Here is a 22,884-nt window from a genome sequence, read left to right on the forward strand (position 1 = left end):
TTGAAGTCTATAGCTGATACTCTTAACCACTATGGTGTGTTATGAAGGCCTCAGAACTGTTCACAAAATAGGTGGTCATCCCCAGAGTATGGAGCTTCATCATAGCCTTCCAGAGGGTGCTTCATTCTTGAAAAGTCATGGCCCAATCATCCTAGTACTTGTGATTTTGTTCTCAGCCTCTTTACTTATTTGACCTTGTAGCTTGATTCAGACTTAGATTAGTTCTCCTCTTTCCTTCAAACATTTTTTGATTTTTTTTCTTTCTCTGACTCAGCTTGGTTCCTTATGGGATATAGATACACATTTTTTCATATCTCATTAATTTCTGACTATGGATGTACTGACATGCCACTCTTGGGTCCTACTCAAAGACAGGTGCCAATGATTACTTAACGCGTAACAACTGCCCAGTGAATGCAGAACTTTCTCCAGCTTTGGGAAATAGCATCTACTTCATCTACTTCAATAACACTATCCTCTATATGTACTTCTCTGAGGTACAATTAATACCATTTAATTTTTTTTTTTCTATTTCAACTTTGGAAATAAAATCTTACCTATTCTGAAGACTTCAACTAGTTCCTGTACTGAGAATCTCCAAATCAAAGCTTTGGACTACAACTGCTTTTTTTTTTTTTTTTAAGATTACAGAACTGGGTACAGGCCAGAGATGCAGAGGGTGAGAGGATTCACCAGGGACAGAGTGGGGTGCAGAACAGGCAGATCGATGAAGTACACTGCTGAGGGGAGCAGCGGGTGGGTCAGGAGAGGTCTGCCTTGCCACGTGGATCTCCTCTGGGGCAGGCAGGGATTGAACTCATGCGGAAGTGGCTTAAGCTTCTTAGTGCAGTGTTTTAACCCGCTGCACCACCAGGGAGGGCCCCAACTGCTTTTTTAACCTCTGTATATCCCCAGTTGTTTGTAGATATCTGTGTATGTAAATCTTATCTGTAGTATACTAAAACAAATTTCTTCATTTTTTCTTTCTCTTCTGCCTCATTCCTCCTTACAATTTATTTCCAAATACTTTTATCACTTATTAGAAGTACCATGATCTCTTTTAGTATTTTAGAAACAGACATTTTGAAATTAGTTCAGTTTTTCCATATAAAGACCAAAATTTCCTATCTAATAATATCCCTATTTTCTTCTGAACTTCAGGAAACAAGCGGTTCCAACCAATGAAATGTGCTAAAGTAGAATAACAAGATAACTTGACTGGCAGATCATTATTATTATTTTCAAAGATGTGTTGCTAATATGAACTCCTTGAACTAAGCAGCGACTAGTGCACCCTTATCATTCCAGGTGGTTAAAGAAGCAGCTTCTTCTGTCTTCCCGATTCTAATTCTGTCATTCTAAGATATCTTTCATTTCAACAGTAAGTGGTTAGGGTTTTTGAAGGGCAGGTCAATGGAGGTAATAGCTACTTGTTAGCTATAAAAACTGCTGGATTGATTGTTAAGTTTTAAATGGATTTGTCACCCATCTTGGCAGAATCAAAAGCAGATTTTATGACTTGCTTTAAAATAAGGTTCAATTTAATTCCTCCATTATATCCCAAGAGAAAAATCTTTTTGAATTATTTAGGTCTTGCTAACAATCCCATGACATATTATCCCTCAGCTGTGATGGATTGAGATAGGATAGATTTGCTTTCAGTGCCAAAGAATACTCAAGATACCACTTCAAATCTAGTTCATGAATTATTGTCTCTTTTTGAGTCCATCACATTATTAATTATGATCATGAATGATTTAAGTGTCTATTCTGATACTATGAGTTGTTCCTTTAAGTGTTGAAAAACAATGGCACATATCTATATGTGTGTATGTAATGATCATATTTTGTGATATGGAGTACTTTGTACATTTTAATACAATTCTGTGAGAACACATTTGTGATTTGTGAACTGGCCAAATCGCTGAATGTACTTGTAAAGTGAGGAAAGGAAGTTCTCTCTCATATTTATGGGTTAAAAAATGCCATGGGATACCAACAATTTATGTGTAACTCAAATGTCACCTAGTCTAATCATGTCATGACAAAATGAGTTCATACTTATTCTTTTCCTGGTTCTATTTTTATTAAACTTTCAACTATTAGGCATGTTTATAAAATTATATAGTTTCAGGAATATAGTTTCACACCTTGATGTGTATATGCTTCGCTTGCCCACTGCCAGAGTTCTCATCATGCTGGGCCCCTCTATCCTTTCCTCCACTACCTTGCGCTTTCCCTCTGGTAAAAACCATATTTTTCACAGTATAAGTGTTATTTTCATTGGGATCATATTTATATTATGTATAATATAATCTTATTATCAGGACTTGACTTAAAGTTTAGCAAACAGAAGAAATCTGTATGCTCAGTTTTGTTTTGCTGTTTTGATATTCTCTGACATTTATTAACTTTATAAGTATTTTATTATAATGAATGCTGTAATACATGGATGCAGATCACTGAAGAACCAGGATCTAAGAGAAAGGGCATTCATTGAGCATCTTTTATGTGCTTTCCAGATGTCCTCTTGTTTCATATTCACAAATCTTTTTTTTTTTTAACATGTTTAATAGACAAACTGGGTTTATCACTCCAGGAAAGATAATTTTGAACTTTTCAAATATTGGTGAGTAGATTGCTTATATGGGAGTCATTGGAGGAGTTTCTCACATATAACATACCTCATCCCACCACTGTAGAGATTAAGTGAGGGGGTCAGTGGTGAGGCCAGGGAATTTGAATTTTTAATAAAACTTAACCCTGATAATTCTGCCACAATTGGGTCATGAACTTTTGGTGTGGAAAAAACTCATTGGCCAGGATTGGAAAGAAACAGATACCTTTACCCCCATATATAAATATAGGAAAGAGACACCTGTTTCTTTTTAGAATATATATTAATTGTTTTATATGGGGATCTGGATCATAAGATGGTGAACCAACAATGCTAGTGACTGGTTAATGCAATAGCAGGGAGAATTGTGAGAGGCTCTCTGCATGGATCAGATTTTGCTTTGGCAACAAAAGAAAGAGTAAATTATGAATCATGTCTTCAATGAGTTTGTAGTCTCACTGTGTGAGTATGTCCACCATGTATGATAACTGATGATTTGTAAATCATATGATGCAAAATAATAAAAGGTATAGAAAGTAGTAGTGACATTTGGAAGATCAAAAATGTTTGAGTTTAAACAATGGAAAGTTTTATATAATCAGACAGCATTTGAGATCAGTGACATTCCTGGCACATTCTGGGTTCTCCATTTTGAAGGAAACAACCTCATGAAAGAACATGGAGATGAAGGAATTTGAATTTGAATATCTAGGATAGTTAGCCTGGAAAGGTGACTGATATGTAAGTGATTATGTGTAGAAAGATTGATCCTCATTAATTGTTGACCCAGAAGACTGAAAACTTCTGGCTCCACCAGTAAAAGACTTTAGACGAAAGATTAAAGGTGATACTGATTGACTTGAAAAGGAAGGTTCGACACTTATGGCATCACTGAGGTTGGATATTTATTTAGAGGGTTAAATAGGGATGCAAAGGTAAGAAAGAGCTTAAGTTATTGATTTATGCTCTGTATTTGTGATGCCATGATTCTCAAAGGGAAGAAGTGAGAAAAACACAGAAGGAAAGGAATGAAAGGAGAAGAATGGAGGGGAAATAAATAGTAAGAAAGAGACAGAGGGGCCCTCCCTGGTGGTGCAGCGGGTTAAAGCACAGCCCTGAGAAGCTAAAGCCACATCAGCATGAGTTTGATCCCCGCCTGTCCCGGAGGACATCCACATGGCGCGGCAGACCTCTCCTGACCCACCTGCTGCTCCCCTCAGCAGTGTACTTTGTCGATCTGCCTGTTCTGCATCCTGCTCTGTATCTGGTGAATCCTCTCATCGCCCCTGCACCTCTGGCCTGTACCCCAACTTTGTATGAACAAATAAATAAATCTTAAAAAAAAAAAAAAGAGACAGAGATGGAGGTATGTGAGAGAGAATGTGAGAAGGGAAGGGAAGGGCATTTGAGAAGCAGCACATCATAGTGAAGAAAGGGAGCACTGTTATTGTGTCTGGGCTGTCCTATCACTAGTGGTCTGCAGAACCACTATAAGTTTAGGTTGAATAATGGAGTTTTGAATGGAGTGGAAAATTGTGAATCCAGAAGTGACTTCATAGACCAGGATATAGGAAGTGTTCTCTTTTGACAGAATTTCAAGTGTCACATTGTATATTTTTGCACGATCTTTACTTAATTTATAGTATTTATAAATTAAAATTACAGTTAATTTATAATTTTTACTTAATTTATTATCATGAGAAACACAATTGCTGAATTTAAATTGGTTACTATATAAAAAAACTCAGGAAATACCTAGTGGAAGGGAAAATAAGGAGAAAAAGTTACAACGATCTTCCTTTTTGCCTGTCAACAAACACCATCCTTAAGCAAAACCTAAGAGCATGTAAATATGAAATGGTATGTCAAATAACTAGGCATTTATTTAAAACTTAAAAAAAGTTCTCTTTTAGCAGAATGCTGGAAAGGGCAAAGAATATTCTTAAACTCTTATAAAGTATTTAATTGTGCAAAAGCAATGTGTAAGGGCAGTGAATTGGCTTCTCAGGATTAACTTTGGAAGCTTTCTTCTTTAATTATAGATAAAAGCAGTGTCCTTTTGGATCAATATGAAATACAAAGCATAAATCAATACACAGTATGGTATAGAAATTCTTAAGAAGAAAGTGAAATTATAAGTTGCAATCAGAAATCTGCTGTGACAAAAATTAATTTTTAGTTATGTAGACAGATATATCCTTAGATTTTCTATTCACTAAGATATGCTCATATTCTCTTTGCTAAAACAGCCCAGGATATGAAGTCTGTCAGTTTTAGTTCTACCACCAGTTAGTGGAAAATTATTTTAGTTTCCTAGGTCTTGGCTTCGATACCTTTCATAGATGTGAACTAGACAAACTTAAGGTGCCCCATTTTCTCAAATGTGTTATACTCTTATAGGAAGGATCATTGAAATTTACTGTGTCCAATCTTAGCAAATCAAATCCAACAATGCATCAAAAGGATCATACTCTATCTGACCAAGAGGGTTTTATTGCAGGGACACAAGAACAATTCAACATACAAAAATCAATCTATGTAATTCATGTCAACCAAAGGAAAGATAGAAAATCATATATCAGTAGATGCAGGAAGGTATTTGACAAGATTTAACAATTATTTAAACTCTCAAAAAATATTTCAACATAATAAAGTACATTTATGAGAGCCCCCCCAGCAAACATCATATTCAATGATGAAAATCAGGAAGCTATTCTACTTTAAGATCAGGTACAAATAAGAATGTCCACTACTATTAAAAATAGTATCAAAAGTGCTAGCTAGAGCAATTAGGTAAGAGAAAGATAAAAAAGCAGTCTAAACTGGGAAATATGAAATACAACTATCACTAGCATTATCATGTCATTAGCAGAATACATGACAATATATGTGGAAAACTTTAAAAACTCCACTAAAATCCTTATTGAAACCAGAGCCTAGCACAGTAAGGTGACAGGTTACAAAATTAATTTCAAAAAGTGTATTGATTTTCTGTGAACAAGCAAGGAGTTATAAGAGAAAGAAATAAAAAATGCCATTTATAAACACATCAAAAAGAATGAACTATCTAGAAGTAAACTTAACAAAGAAAGCGAAGGACTTATACAATGAAAACTGTAACATTATGAAAAGAAATGGAAGAACCAACGTAATGGACACATACTCTTGGTTCATGGAAAAAGTTATTATATTGTTCACCTCATCCACATAGCAATATACATACATATTCAATGAAAACCTTGTCAAAAGTTTCAAAGGCATTCTTTAAAGAAATGAAACTGCTGCAATTCACATGGACCCAAAAAAGACGCTGAATAGCCAAAGCACACCTGACAAAAAAGAAGAAAAATGGCGCCTTCATCCACCCAGAATTCAAACCTCACTATACAGCTACAGTAATCAAATCAATATTGTACTGTAATAAAAATAGACATATATACAAATGGAATAGAATTGAGAGCCCAGAAATAATTCCATACTTACATGATAGTTAGTCTACCACAAAGGAGCCTAGATTATTTATCAGAGGCAGGAAACACTCTTCACTAAATGATGTTGGGAAACCTGAACAGCAGCATGCAAAAGAATGAAACAAAACACTACCTCACACAAGACTAACAAGTAAACTCTAAATGAATGGGTTAAAGACTTGGATGTGAGGCCTAAAACCATAAAATACATAGCAGAAAACAGGGAAAGCTTCTGTGATATCTTTGGGAACCTGAGACCAATGGCAAGGGAAATAAAAGCAAAAGAAAAAAGATGGGACTATATCAAACCAAAAAGTTTCTGTATAGTAGAAGAAACCATCATAATAATATATACACCATAAATGGGTAGAAAGAAAGGGGGAAGAAAGACACATTGTGTAATGCCTTATGAGTTTAGAATATGGGCAAGGCAGTGAGGGATGACCTTGGAATATAGAGATTCTTATAGTGACCGATATAAGATATTATAAAAAAATCTTAATTAGATTAGTGCTGGTAGATTCAACAGCAACAAAATCTTGAGTGATAGGAAGTAGGAAACGCAATTATTAACATTTTTTTTTCCATATTGGCGTATTGTTAAGCCAAGTTAAACATTATCTAATTCATGACAAACAATCATCAATTGCACGACAAAACTTGTTGGAAATGCCAACTCCTCAGTGGAAGATAACAAGTGACCCAGCTTCCAAGTAAAATGTCAAATACTTATCCTAATTCTAACTGGGGAAAAAAAAAAAAAACAGGCAAGCAGTTTCTTCTCAAGTATTCGTCTTTTGGCCAGATTATCATTGCCTCTGATGTTTGGGCCAATGATTACAGGAGGGAAACAGATTTTGTAGGTTTGAGTGACACTTCACTTTTTCTGGGAGGAAGAGGATTATCTCCAGGAAGTGAAACCCAGACAGGTATGAGGATTCTGCAATGAGTAGAGATATATTATAGATCACTGTACTATATGTCTATAATATACACTGTAATGTATATCTACATATTATAGATACAGATGTCTAGAGATAACCTACTTTTGTGATTTTGATGTTTTACAATTTATGGGGGAAAATTGACATTTTTTTTAGAATTATTATGAGGAAGCACAATATACACAAAACAAAAATAAAATAAAACTGTTAGGTCCTGAGGTGCTTCTGAATGAGTACTGTTTGGTCTCTACACCTTATCAGTGCTCTTGAGCATCTCTGTGGAGAATTAAGGGAACTGTATAACACATGATTTTGATAACCATTGATCCAAATGACTTATCTTGGTTTGGGTTCTCCCCCAAAGTAAATTCTGTAATAAGAATTTGAATACTTTTTCCTAATCTAGGAGGTGATCCTAGGCAATGCCAATAGGAAAATGGGGAATGTTATGGAAAAAGAAAGGGAGCGTACATAGGTTGCATTATTGTGGAGGTCACCATGGTGGACAACTAGGAAGACAGTGAAAACTTCTCTCAAGTTTCTCAAGTTTTTGAAAGAAGCAGTAACTGTTCCAGGGTGTTAACTTCTTGTAACTTCTTCCCTATTCTGGGTGTCACAAAGTTTCCCCCAAGGCCTGGAAAGTCTCTAGGCAGAAAGTTGCAATAGGAAAACAAGAATGTGCATGAATTAGTGAACATGAAGGACCTATGCATGGAGCAAAATATTTATTTCTTTCTTTAAAATTGGAGAGTGGGATATCTTGAAGAATTAGAGAAATGGTGGTAGATCATGATCTTGGATATTTGCTCTTTGACTACTTGTATTGTGAGATTATATTCTGCTTCTCATAAAAGTACATATGTCAAAATGTGCCTGAAGTTGTTCAGCAAATATTTACTAAGCACCAAATATGTGCCAACAAGTATCTTAAGCACTTGAGATATATAAGTGAAATAAACATTACTGGTTCTTATTAGATAAATTAGTAGCAGAAAAAAGCAATCAATAAATGAGTTACACAGTAAGAAATTTATAAATAATGGTAAGGAAAATAAGAGGTGAACTAGGTAATTGCAACTAGGAGGAAAAGAACCAGATTATGGATATGATTTAAAGGTAGGTTCTACAAACTTTGGGGGGCAGCAGATGGATGAGGGTGTGTTATAGTTTTATAGGATTGGTCAAGGTGCCATGGAATGAGAGAAAATTAGCTATGTGGATGCAACTTGGACTTGTAGTGGAGATAGTAAGAAGTGGACATGTTTTGGACTTATTTTGGTTCTTTAGACTGGTATATAGGGTATGAATGAAAGAAAACAATCATTTTCATGCGGGCCATTTTATTTTGGACAAGAGTGAATAGAAAGTGTTGTCATTATGTGAAATGATGAAAACTGCCAGTGGAATAGGTCTCTGGGCGGGCCATTAGAAAATCAGCTTTGATGCTTGTGAGTTTAAGATGTCAAGTAGATAGCCAGTGGTCAGGTTGAGTAGACACTTAGCTGTGTGAGACTGGAATTCTGAAAAGGTGTCTAGGCTAGAGCATAAAGGTGTGATAAATTGGGAGGTAGGTGGTATTTGGATTGGATAATATCCCCACAGGAGTTGGATAGTTAAGAAAGAGTCCTGAACCACTCCAAAACTGAGAGGGCTGAGATAAATGGAGGAACCTACAAGGAAACTGAGGTGGGACTGCTGAAGAAAGACAAAATTTGGGAGAATGCAGTGTTCTTAAAGTATAAAACGAAGGAAGGTGGGATGTCACTGGAATTAGTATCATGGAAGCTATTTGTAACTATTACCAGGTAAATTTTAGTGGTGTTGCCTGGGTAACTGTATTTGAGTAGGGTTAACTGAATGTGGGGAGAGGATTATAAAAACAAGCAAAGAAATATCTTTTGGGAAGTTTTGCTACAAAGAACAGATAATTGAATAAAGATGTAAGAGGAAGTAGGTTTACAAAGGATTTAATTTTTTAATGATGGCAGAAATGAAATACATTTATAATGGGAAGATCTACTGAAGTAGGATAACTCCCAGTGTAGAGAATGAGAGAGAATTGCTGTCATGATGTCTGGAACAGCTTGAGAGGATAGCATCTCATGGGTAAGTGGGAACACTGGTTGGATTTAAGAAAGGATCATATGTAGTTAAACTTTGAAACATGCAGGACGACGCATGTATGAATGCAGTACTCTACCTAGGTACATAAAATACTGAGGCTGTCTTTAATGCTCTAAGAATCAGAGTCATTGACTAAATATGTGGATTGGGGTATAGATAGGACTTGGAGCTTGAGAATAGAGGACATAGGAAACAATAATCCAAATTTAAAAATAGTGCATAGTGGGACTATGGTGATGTCACACGGATGAATTGGTGATGGGAAGTCCACGGGGTTTACAACTGAGATGGAAAAATTGCACAAAATGATGTAAAGATAAACTAATAAAATTAAAAAAGAGAACATAGAATAAGAAAATAAAATATCATTATTGGGCAGCACTAAGAGCCTATTTGAGGTTTACACTTATGGGTTTAAACTAAGACCAGTTATATATTGTGTGCTTTTCCTCTGTAATAATCAAATGCACAATCAGGCATAATATAGGTGGCAAATTGGATTTAATTATGCCATAGAAATTGTGACAAAGAGGGGAAAGGGAGATGAGGGGATACAATGGGGTAAACTGATACAATTATTTACTATGTAGTCAACTAGTGGAAGGAGGAAAGGGGAACTATCTGTGGGTGAGGAAGAATGAGAAGTCAGTAGGGCAATGAATTGTAGACTTTTTTGGGTATTGAAGGCATCTGGGAGCCAGAGGGTAGAGCTAGAAAAGTAGATGAGAGGCAGGGGGTGATATGCATTTAAATGAGTTCACAGGGTAGTTCCAGTTATTGGTAATGACAGGGTGGTTATGAACTTGGTGATGGGGCTGAATGGCTGAGATAAGGTGGAGGACAAGTATGTAACAATCATCTGTACTTAAACTGCTATGTGTATTAGGGAGCAGGTTTTTTCTTCAATATTTTGTTATGAAAACTTGGAACCATAGAGAAACATTGAAAGAAAACTTTATAGCCAACAGCTGGCTTATACAATCACATGTCTAGACACATCTATGCTATATTCATCAGTTCATCATGTTCCCCCTAAGTACATGGTAGCTGGTACCATGGAAGATTTTTGAGGGAGTGTTATAAGACTTCTGCTGCACATTGTGAAATGTTCCATATGAAAATATAAATGTGATGGAGATGACTGTGGTGATTGTGTCCTCGTCATGGCCTCTGTTCTTCCTTCTCTTGTTTTCAGGAGAATTAGTTACTAATACCTTAGTAAGGGAACAGAGAACATAAGGTACACAGAGTTACATAAGGTAAACAGAAGAGGTCAGAAGAGTGCTGATTCTCATGGGCATACTTTCACATAGTTCAGCAAAGACCAGATTGGGATGTGATCATGTGTCAAAGGCCTACTTAGAGTTCTTAGTCTGAATTTATCTAGGTCATATCTCATAGTGAGCAGCTAAAATGCAGTTTTAACTATATTCTCTTGTATCATCTTTGCAACAATACATTGAGTTGTCAGTACTGTTTGCATTTTTCTAATGTGTGTACTGAGTCTCAGAAATTTTAAAAGACTTGCTTGAATTCCTTGGCTAGATGTGCTACAACTGGACTGACTCTTGCAATGTTCTTTCTCCTTCATTGGCTATTGTCCAATGTGGGCACCATTTGTGAGCCACAGTGCTTCAAAAGGAACTATTCAAAACAAAACATTAAGCAAACCCTTTTTCGTTTCTAATAGACAAATTATAGGATTCCACAGTCCTGGTAACAATTATCCAATGTTCCTTTCAGTCTGTCACAGTGGTGAGGAAGATTTCCTTCTCCAGCAATTTGTAGATGTGTGGTTTCCGGCATAGACACACACACTCTCTCTCTCTTTTGGCCAGGCCTTGGTTGATGTGATTGGCTTCTTTTTGCCAACAGCATTCTATTTTATCCATCTAAGGCATTCACTGTCCCTCCTGGTCAGCCCATAGGAAGCCTTGAAAAATTTCCAGTCTCACTGGGAACTACAATATTTTCCTCACAATGCATATGTCTTATTAAAATGTTATCAGATTAGGGACTTGCTTTTTGAGGCAGTTTCTCAATTTATTGATAACTTTAGTGGTAGAAAGTGAGGGGAAATAAGGAGAGTTTATTACTCCTGAGATACTTTCTTTGTGTCTTTTTAAAAATAGTGATAAAAACATATAAATTATACCATTTTGGCAACTTTTGAATGTACAGCTCAGTAGTATTAAGTATATTCACATCAATGTGTAATAGATTTCTAGAAATTTTTATCTTACAAAGCTCAAATTATATACACATTAAATAACTTCCCTACCTCACCACCTTTCCTAGTCCCTGGAAACATGTTTTTATGAGTATATCTAGCTTAGCTATCGCATATAAGTGGATTCAGATATTATTTTTGTCTTTTTGTGATTGATTTCACATATTTTCAAGTTTCATCACATAGCATGTAAAAGGATTTTCTTCATTTTTGAGACTGAGTAATATTGATTATTACTGTCATAGGGGTTCTTTATATGTTGGGGCATTAACCCCTTATCAGATAAGTGATTTGCTAAAACTTTCTCTCATTGCATAACTTGCCTTTTCACGCTATTTGAGTGTGTCTGTTGTCTAGATATGCCTCAATTTTGAGTATCAATTTCTGTGCTTGGTATTAAAAAGCTTCTCAGGTTAGAATTTACTATTACCTTTGGTATAGCACCTACTACATTTAAGTTTTTATAATTTAATTACAATCTTTAAAGTCAGGTTTAATACTCTTCAACTTAATATTCTTGGTGCCTAGATCAATATATGTTTAAACTGAAAAGAAAATGAGATTTTAGTTATCTCTGATCGATATCAATATGCTTGGCTTTCTTTCACCCAGAATTAGCTCCTTCTCTTGCTGGAGATATCAGAGCAGTCCAGCTCATTAGGTAAGCCTTGAATGGGAGAGTTCTAGTAAGCACTCTTTAGGACAAGAAATCACCATTCAGTTACACTGGTAAAACCTGCACATGCTGATGGTCTGACTTTGATATCCAGGTGGTTATAGTTCAGAAATCTTACTTTTCTAAGGATAACCATATGAACAAGAGCTGTAGGAAATTACTGATTGGTCATTTTTGGGTTTCATTCATTTTTGTGATTTCTCTAAGAGATAGAATAAAATCAGTCAAGATAGGATAGGAAGTATGAACAGTATTGATCAAGGAATAAAAAGCTTTGGATTAACTCCAGATATATCACTTACAAGGGACATGATCTCAGGAAAATAATTTACCTTCTCAGGTAATTCTTTTCCTTGCCTGTAAAATCAGTGTTGTGTTCTAGGCCTCTTTCAGTTTTCAGGATTGTTTATGATATTGAAATACAAACTTATATTTTAAATCATATTTGGCATTTTACACATTTTGAAAAGTAAATCTCTAGAGTTATTTGATCAATATTATCTCAGCAATCTTGCTGTGAATTCTTATAATTTTGTGGTACAGTATCACTTTATAGTAGGACACTAATATTTAACTTACTTACTAAGTACTTGTCTTATCACTTTACAAAGGGCCTACCCAGATACTAGTACATTCATGTACTATTATAACACCATTTTCATTTTTTTATTTTCTTTGGCAAATACTTAGTATGATTTTGTTGGGATTTGTTTACTTAGTTTGCAGATTTAAGTGTCTGGAGGGACTGATTAAAAGTTCTCATACAGTGATTATGTTGATATATTGAATCATATTTTCCTTTTGATCCTCAAATTTTATATAAAACTGTTGTGTTTGAAATATCTCGGAGGTCTAGAAATGCTTTACGATTTGTTCACAAGGACTCTGAGATGACATGATCTAGGAAGTGAAGAATCATTAACTGTAGCTGCTGTTCCCAATGGGATCCTGCTGCTGTCAATTATATCAAGGAAGAGTGCAAAGTCATAGCGCGTCATTGCTAAAAATAGTACAGATAGTGGATCAGCTCCAAGACACTGCTTCTGCTGCAGCTACTCAGGCTTGTTCATTTCATCTGAACCTAGGGAATCTAGAAGCCAGGCACACAATCACAATTCCCTTACCCTCCAATATTCTACCCCAACCCTCACAACATAGACATACCAGCTCTCCCTCATACATATAATACACACATAATGCCGCTCAAAACACACAGATACCCACATATTTCACATGTAGAGATATGAGAGATGATGCTTTCCTGAATGACTGTGTGTGAAATAGGAGTCCCTTGAATAAGGACATCCAATTGAGGTAGCCAAGGTACCACCAGGAACCTGTAGGCCTCCTTCCCTTACTCCACCCAGTCCGTTTTCCTGTATGTTTTTTCTCAAAGTCTGCCAACACAGTGCCATTAATAGAGAGTCATCCAGTGTCTGCCTATGTTCCTTTTTGTATCACAGCCTGGGGACTCTCCCAGCAGTGATTATGGCAGTCATTGAACACACCTCATTTTTTTTTTGTTGTTGTTTCTTAAGGATCATTGTCCTTTCATTGTCCAAGGTCAAATGTCCTGCAAAATCTTGTTTTATGTATTTTGCCTTTTAAAATGTTTTTGGATTTTCCCAAATGTGAAGATAAATATGGCCTCTGTCACTTCATTTTGACTGGAAGTAGAAGTTGATAGGGTGAGACATTGAGTGAAAGTTAATGTCTGCACCTCTGCACGGTACCTCAGAAACATTTTGTCTCAAATTAAACTTAGCAAAGTCCTTCAGCCCAATTATGCTTCCACTTTCCTCTCTGATATTCCATTTTAGCACACAGATATACATAGCATGAATATATGTATTTACACATAGGTGTACATATAGGCATACATGTATAGCAAGTACTCATCAAAGTTTCTTCATATTCCAGTCTTGGCTCACTGCTCTTTTTATTTGAAAGCTGTACTGCCCAATCCAGTCACTGGCTTCACGTAGTCATTTAAATAAAAACAATTAAAAAAAATTAAAAATTTAGATCATCAGTTGTAACAGATACATTTTAGATGGTCAGTAGCCATACATACTTAGAGGTTACTAAATTGTGGAGGGCTGATACTACATGTTTCTGTCATCCAGAAATTTACATTGGACAGTGGTGCTCTAGTCTCTGAAAGAACAAATTCAAGTTTATGGTTGTAATTATTAACCATTTCTAAGTAACTCTAAATCTATATATTTCACTATAGATTTCTTTCCAGCATTCTGACCTAATATATACAACATCTGTACATCTCTGCATGGCACCTCAGAAACATTTTGTCTCGAATTAAACTTAGCAAAGTCCTTCTCTGCCCAATTATGCTCCCAATTTCCTCTCTGTGAATGACACTGTCCACTCCTAGCCAATTACACAAGCCAGCAGCTGGAGATTAACTTTCATTCAATGTCTCACCCTATCAGTACTATCATCTTGAAATCCCTAGCAGCCATACACTTTATGTGGCACCCCATTTCTGCTTCACTTGAGGCCTTCTTTGCTGTTTGCCTTGATTCCTGTGGGGACCTACTGACAGAGCTTCCTCTTTTTATTATGTTCAATGAAAGTGTCCAGTACTACCTAACACAGGATGTGGAAAAGTGCAATTAAATTAAACTACTTGAAGGAGAACCAGATCTATTGTCAAATATCACAGAGTAGAAGTATAAGAGAATAAAAGTATAAGAAGATATCTACTGATTTTTTTGTTTTATTACCTTCTGTTTTGAGTTGATTTTCTTTCTAGATATGGAGAATGTTTTGCCTTTAACTATTTGTTAGCCTCCTTTTTGGCTAATGCCATCCATCCTTGGCTTGATTACTAATTGCAATCTGATTGTCAACATATGATTCAGCATGACCAGACTCTTTAATCACTGTATGGAAAGAAACAGTATTATTTGATATTCAGGTATCTGCTCTAGAGCATATGAAGTTGATTTTCAGCACTTAGCACAGTTCTTAAAACATAAAGTGTTCACAAATATTTCTTGAGTGAATTAATGTGCTCAGCCTACTTAATGTTGACATATTTTATCCCCTCAATCTTACTTTAATAATTGAGAATTTAAAAAAAACATTCCTATAGAAAGGTGTGAAGTCTTGAAATAGTAACATTGTTTTCAAGAGAAGAATGGAGGGAATGAAGGGATTCATAAATCATCCTTTAGACATACCTGTATTTTCAACTTATTAGGAAAGCTATGTTTTTAATTTTGTAAACCCAGTGAGATTCAAACAATAACAAAACAGATTCTCAAAAGTCCAAAGATAATTGAGAATGAACCTCTAGTGGAAGTTGGCTTCTCAGCTGCCTGACTAGTTGGGAATCCAGAGACATTTTGGAGTTAAGACTCTGAAGGATAATAATCCTAGAAAGGGAAAGAAGAAGGTCAAGGGTGAAAAGATGCAAGTGATAGAGAAAGTGTAATATGGTTGAATTTGGTTCATATGTCACCATAATTTGCTGACTCTTATTTTAGAAGAAGGGAAAGATTATGGTAAAATTTGCATCAATACAGACACTGCCAATTATGTCTACAGGGAATTTCTCTGCATTCGGGTATTTTTGTGATAGGACGGATCAAGGAATAATGGTGTGAAGTGTTTCCATTAGCTGCAAGGGACCAAACATACTACTTGTTTGGGGGAGATGTATGACTAATAAATTCAGTAAAAAATTAAATATTTCTTAAGTCAGAAGGAAAAAGAAAAATATTGGATGGTATCACTTACAGGAGGAATATAGGGAAACTGAACAAAATGCAAAAAAAAAAAAAGACAAATCTTGCAGGCAAGTATAGATCTGAGACATAGATCAGGGCAGGAGGAGGGAGAGGGATCAAAACAGGGGAGGGAAGAGCACAAGGGACTTGGTGACAGCTCCAGGTGCTGTGGTGGTGAGAGATTTATGGGGACTACACCTGAGGGGAGAAATACTGTACACAAATGAACAGTAATGTAAGAAAATTACAAAATTTAATAAAAATGTTAAATATTTCAGTGAATATACTTTATTTGGTCATGTTACCAAAGGTGAATTTTCTTGTTGCCAACATATTCTTCTTATATTGAGAGGTGATGAGGAACTTGGGTAAAGAAAGGCCAGGTCAGTGTCAATCTGGCTGTTTTGATGTCTAATCATTTGTTATTTTCCTGTGTGCCTTACAGGGTTTACAGTGACCCTCTATAATATCTTTTTGATGGTGGCTTTGCTGACCGCCTTGTAAACCTCATGTGTCCTGGATTTGCTGTTTTATTTTGGCAGTTTCTTGCCTGCTCTATCTTCATTCCAGAAAAAATCTCTTTCCTAGTCCTTTTTCTCTTCTTTCAGCTATCGTGACTGTTTGTTGTCAGCCTGCAAATGGCTGTCATCCAAACTATTGATGCTATTTCTGTTGTTTGGCTGCTTTCTCATTCTGTTTACCTTAGGGAGCCTTACTTTTCCACTTACCTTTTCAGGGCAGGTATAAACAGGATACTCCTCTTCTTAACAAACTCCATATAAAGTGAATGGTCATCTATTTCCCTTCATGTAAGCCAAAATTTTGCAGTTAAATGTCTGGGCCTTCTTAATAGAATATAAGGGATAAAACACTTTCCCATTCTCCTTATCTCTAAGATATTTCCTTGCCTCTTTATTTCAAAGCAGCCTTGAAAGATTAGTAGACCAAAGAGTTTATCAGTTCCTTCCCTCCTAGTAGTTACAGAAGAGCTGTTTGCTTGCAATTCTTACTGTAGTCCCTATAGCTGCTTCCCTTCTCTGATGCTTCTTGTAGGGTGGACATAGGAAGATGAGATTCTCTGACATGACAACGTCATGCTAAAGTCTAGTAGAAACCCTAAGGCTCTTGGCTTGTTCGAGCCTAGAATATATCCAAGTGTTGATTTTGGATCTGCTAGAGCCCCAAGAAAACTTCATTTACATTAAGAAGGTTCTAAGAGAGGTGGAGAAAACTTTGTTTTCTATAATGATGTACCATGTGATTTAAAAAAACTGTTCACCTTCCAGGAAGTTTTTATTGGTGATACCATTTATATGGTTAATAGTTATTTATGTGGTTATTTGCATGTAGTTAAATCACATGGTGTGTTACTTGCGAACAAACTCAAGAGTAATAATTAAATATTAGCCTAATTCTTCACATTTGTGTTCTGGATTGTGCTATTATTGGCAATGTGATCAAGACCCATCACATTTTTTTACAGCATTTTATAGAACAGAATAAATATATTACAGATATAATGTATGAGGCTTATGAAATGGTTCCATCTCATAATGGTTCCATGACCAGAAAAGAATGTCTTGATCTGAAGTTGATCTCATTTTAATGTTTGGAAATGAGTACTAGAGCTTGCTGTGTAGATAAAATTGGTCTAAGGAGAGTGTGAAATTCAGCCCAGATGCAATCTCCTCTGTCTTATTTTAGGATTTTAGTGTTGATTACTGAACACCATTATACAGGGTTGACTTTAAAAATTTAACCCCATGCCATGAGTATTTACTGTAGTCAATCTCATTAACAGTTAAGAGTACACTAGACATCGCAGGTAATAAAAGTGCTATTTTTTTTTTTCTATTTGTTTTCATGAGCAAGCATGAAATAGGTAAGTTAGGTTCTTGTAGCCAAAACTTACTAGTCATCCCCTATGCAATAGCCTTCATCAGAACCTGTCTCTCTTGTGACAGAGACAGCCTATTCTCTGTCAGCAGGTTGAACCAAGGCAAAAGTACAAAAAAAGCTTACATGAATAGTATATATGTGGCCCTTTGGTTGCTTGTAAACAAATACAGGTTGTATTCTCATGACAGACACAACCTCAGAGTATTCCATAACACAGCATTACGATGGTTCCCAGTTAATGTTGGCTGATGACACTCATGTGTCACTCATACCTCATACTTGTCATCAGTATGCATCTCAGTGCTGCAAAAACACCTCTGACAATTTTATTTACTCCTGCATTCCTATAGCATACTGGCTACTGACCACAGGGAACTTAGCACTTCATAACCTCACTAGTATTCCTGTACATCCTTCACCAAATGCCCATCTTTGTTTTGTTGTTGTCTGTGCATGAGATTGATACCTAGCTGGTCTCCAGTGTCACTGTTAGTCACTACTCCATGGGGGACCATACCACTTCTACTGGCAAATATCTGTCAAAGGGCAATTTCTATAGAAAGTAGCTGTTGCAAGAAGATATGATGTCAAGTTTGCATGACCTCTAAAGTAATGTTCTGTGATAGAAAGATGTGATTTTACCTGAATAAATAACTCTTCTGTGACCTAGACAATAATTATTTGATGTTTATCTGTATCAATGGAAATACCTAAAAGTCATTTTTCCCATTTGGAAAAATTTCCAGATGTCATTTCACTATTATTAAATAGATTACCATCTTCTCTTAGGACAGAAACTAAACTTATGTTCTGACATTTTCCTTCAATCAAGTAAAAATTAAAAAATACTATTCTAAAAAAATTTAGTCTCACAATAACAACTATAGCACTGAAGATGTCAACTGTTGAGATTGGACAAAGCAGTATGTGCAAACTAAGGGTACTTGTAAGTTTACCTTTTTTACCTATCAGCATAAATTTGTTCTTTTCATGCTGCCACAAAGTTTGTTATTTTTCACTAGAGCTATTTTTCATTCACAAAAGAATAGTTGGTAGCTGTTGGAGAAATAAACTTTAAAACAAAATATCTTCCCAACCTAGAAATCCTCTTTACAAAGCTAGTAGACAAAGAAAATACTTATTACTGAAGAATAATTACACTGTGGAAAAAGACATTCTGGGTCATAAAATAGACAAAGGCCATCTAACAAAAGGCCCATCTGTTCATCAAAAGGATTTATATAAAATAAAAAGAGATGAGAAATCGCTTATAATTCCAAGACAAAAGTTGAAAACATAATGAAGGGAGGGTAATTTCTTCCCCAGCAATGAAGAGGGAATGTTGTCTTATTTTAATATGTTTGTCTTTACCCAAACACTTTATAGAGGGCTCTGTGAAGGTTGGACAGAGGTACTGAGCTATAATAGAACTCACATAGAGATACAAATAGACTCCCTGGCATAGAGAGCTCTATAGGGCCAAGAAGGAAGCAGAAACTCCAGGATTTAAAGGTGACACTGACAGCAGGGAGAGAAGCCCAAATCATCACTCCTTCCATTCTCATTCTTTTAAGCTGCTGCTGATTTTGGCTGTAATCTTCCCTTTGATACTCAAGACAGTTCATTATTCTCCCTCCCTCCCTCCCTTCCTTCCTGTTTACTACAGGTTTTAGCCAACCTTGCACAATTTCCCAAATTCACCCCCCGACCAAATGCTAATACTTTATATTTATACAGATTGTCTCTTTTATTTATTTATTTATTTATTTATTTAAATTTTTTTAAAGATTTATTTATTTGTGCATACAGAACTGGGGTACAGGCCAGAGATGCAGAGAGTGAGAGGATTCACCAGGGACAGAGTGGGGAGCAGAACAGGCAGATGGACGAAGTACACTGCTGAGGGGAGCAGCGGGCGGGCCAGGAGAGGTCTGCCATGCATGTGGTCACCTCTGGGGCAGGCGGGAATCGAACTCATGCTGAAGTGGCTTTAGCTTCTCAGTGCTGTGCTTTAACCCGCTGCGCCACCAGTGAGGGCCAAGATTGTCTCTTTTATATGGAGGTCAGAGTAAAGAATCGATGATAACTTATGTCATGGGATCTGGCTTCAGGTGGTGTAAATTCTTCAAGGTGCTAGTCTCCCCTTTTTTCAGCAATTGCAAAATACAGTACTATATGGTTACTTTTCTTCAAGGTTTTGATATACTCAGTTAACCAACTATTTCCTATCAGAGCAGCAGTTTTTTTGCAGGTTACTTTATAAATTTCATAGGAAAAGATAGAAGCAAAGTCCAGAATTTCTCATATAGAAGTTGACCAAGTTTGATGTCTTGATTGTTGGTCTCATACATCACTGGTACAACCTGTGCTTATAAAACACATAATTTGTATCAGGACTTAATAAACCGTATATTATTTCAATCTGGTGTATGGTAAATTGTATAATTTTGCAGTTATTCATTCCTCTCCTTGTTTTCCTAAAACCAAAATGCTCTGTAGCTTCCTTTCATTCTCTAATTTATGCATTTATTCTTGTAAGTATATATTTTCTTGACAAGAAAATTTACTACACTATCTGGCCTAATGAACTGTTTCTCTTGACTCTGGTCCTTATTTCCTCTGCTGTATGCTGGCTGTGTGTTCCACCAAATCTTAGTTAAATGTATGAAGTAGAATTATTATATTATCTCTAATAAAACACTGGTTTCAATACATTTCTTATTCTTCCACTGATATAATGGGTGAAAACTCCTTTTTTAACTTTTTCCTTGTGGTTCCTAGCCTAAGTTTGATACATAGGTGGTTGATAACTATAAATAAGAGAATGAAGGCATAGTCTGTTAGCCCTAATAATAATAAATTAGCATGACTAATATTTCAAAATTATTTCTTCTTTTGTTAAACCTTAATCGGGTATTCAGGCAGAGAATGAAGCAATAATTAATTTAGTAGGAAAAACAGGGCCATTAGTCCAAAATCAATTGATAAGTCAGAGACAAGGACAAACAGGACTAATGTAAATACATTTAGAGGAAGGAACAAATAAAGATGGAAGTAAATTCAGAGAAGAGTGATTTCTAGACCAAAACTGGTTTAGAAAGCCTTTCATAATTGCTTACTTGTGCATGAATCCATACATGAGTAATAAAAATATATATACAATATTAGCCAGTACAGTTCTTTCTTTCACACTCCTGATTTTGAACAGAATGATGTTTGATGCTTTTGGTCTTTGCTTTGGAATCTAGTTTTCCAGACCTCAACTACATGCAAAGAGATTGTTTTAAAATCCCTTGAGGAGGATGGGAAGGTAACCCTTGGACTTAAAATTAATTTTTTAAAAGATTTATTTATTTATGCATGCAGAACTGGGGTACACGTCAGAGGTTCAGGGGCAGTGAGAAAATTCACCAGAGGCAGAGTGGGAACAGAACAGGCAGATTGATGAAGTACACTGCTGAGGGCAGCAGCAGGTGGGTCAGGAGAGGTCTGCGGCACCATGTGGGTCAGCTCAGCGTCGGGGGTTGAACTCATGCTGAAGTGGCTTTAGCTTCTTAGTGCTGTGCTTTAACCCGCTGCACCACCAGGAAGGGCCTTAAAAAATTAATTTTTAGGAAAAAAAACAAAACAAATTTTCATCTGAATAATCAAGCATTTTAAGCCCTTAGATAGTAAACTCTGGTTGGTTTAAACTTGTTATAAGCATGTAGTAAATCACTTGACTGGGGCTTACTTGATACTGCATCTTCCAGTGGTGGACATGCTCCTCCAGGGATGTATAACTGCCTCTTTATTAAACAATTGCTGAAATAGTTATAGGTCCCTGTAAGCAACCTATAAGATGAGTAAATCAGGCTATTTTCTCCTTTCACACAACAGACAGGCAACACCTGAAATGCTGTTTTCCACTACTGGACAGCTAGCAAACTACAGATGGGTCTTGCATTTGCAACTAAGTATTGGTCCAAAGAGGGCTAGGCCCAGCAAGAGCTGCTGTTCTGCTTCTCTCTGAGTGTTGGCGTCTCTTTTGCTCTGTGAGCCTGCTTGTGTGTATAGTCTCATCTAAGCATTAAAGGACTGCAGAGTCTAACATTGGCTCTAGATTCTCTGATCTTCTGAAAAAACTTACAATGAAACCACCTGGCCTTGTATGGTTGCATAACAGTGCCCCTCATAAAATAAGAATAGTTTTCATTTATTTTTATTTTTATTATTATATTAGTTTATTTTTATGTATTTTTGTGCATTTTTCCATCTCAGTTGCAATCCCCTTGGGTTTCCCATCAGCAAATCACCCATGTACCATCACTATAGTCCAGTGCATTTCTCTCCTAGAATAGCCCATTTTTAAAGGATTTTGTGACTTTTTAAAAAAGATTTGTTTATTTATGCATACAAGAACTGGGTTACAAGCCAGAGGTGTAGGGGTGGTGAGAGGCTTCACCAGAGACAGAATGGAAGCAGGACAGGCAGATCGAGAAAACACACTGCTGAGGGGAGCAGTGCTGTGCCCTGTGGCTCACCTCCGGGGCTGGGGGTAGAACTCCCACTGAAGTGTCTGTGGCCAACTTGCAGTCCTGTGTCCTAATCAGTTGCACCACCAGGGAGGGCCAACTTTTTTTTTTTTTTTTATGAAATTCAGTTAGGTTCAGTGCCTGGGGAAGTATTTTGGAAGTCAAAGAAATCTCTCGACTACAAATCCTATTTCTTCAATAACTGCCAATTCTTCCTATCCATTAATCCAGCATGTCATTGGTTGAGAAACAAAGAAATTATAAAAGTATGATATTTAATTTGTTTGGCCTGAATGATGATGCCTCAAAAGGAGGTAGGTAGAATACTTCCTGTAATTCGCTATGAGGAGACAATGAGAGAACAGGGAACTTGCTTCCCCTCCAACCCCACAGTTTGTCCTGTGACTGGATATTCTTTCTGACAAACAAGAAAGCAGCTTCCTGTTTAATTCTTCTGTTTGGTACATGCCCTTTTTTTTTAATTATGGTTTTAATTTTTTTATTACTTTTTTTTATTAAAAAGTTTATTTTTACATCATTTTGCACATTTTTTTTTCATCTCAATTGTAATCCCCACGGGTTTCCCATCACCAAATCACCCCTGTGCCACCACCATAGTCCCGTGCATTTCCCTCCCTTCCCCCCCCCCCCTGTTTTT

Source organism: Condylura cristata, unplaced genomic scaffold, assembly GCF_000260355.1.
Source record: "Condylura cristata isolate star-nosed mole 26May11 unplaced genomic scaffold, ConCri1.0 scaffold00023, whole genome shotgun sequence".
Taxonomy (NCBI): domain Eukaryota; kingdom Metazoa; phylum Chordata; class Mammalia; order Eulipotyphla; family Talpidae; genus Condylura; species Condylura cristata.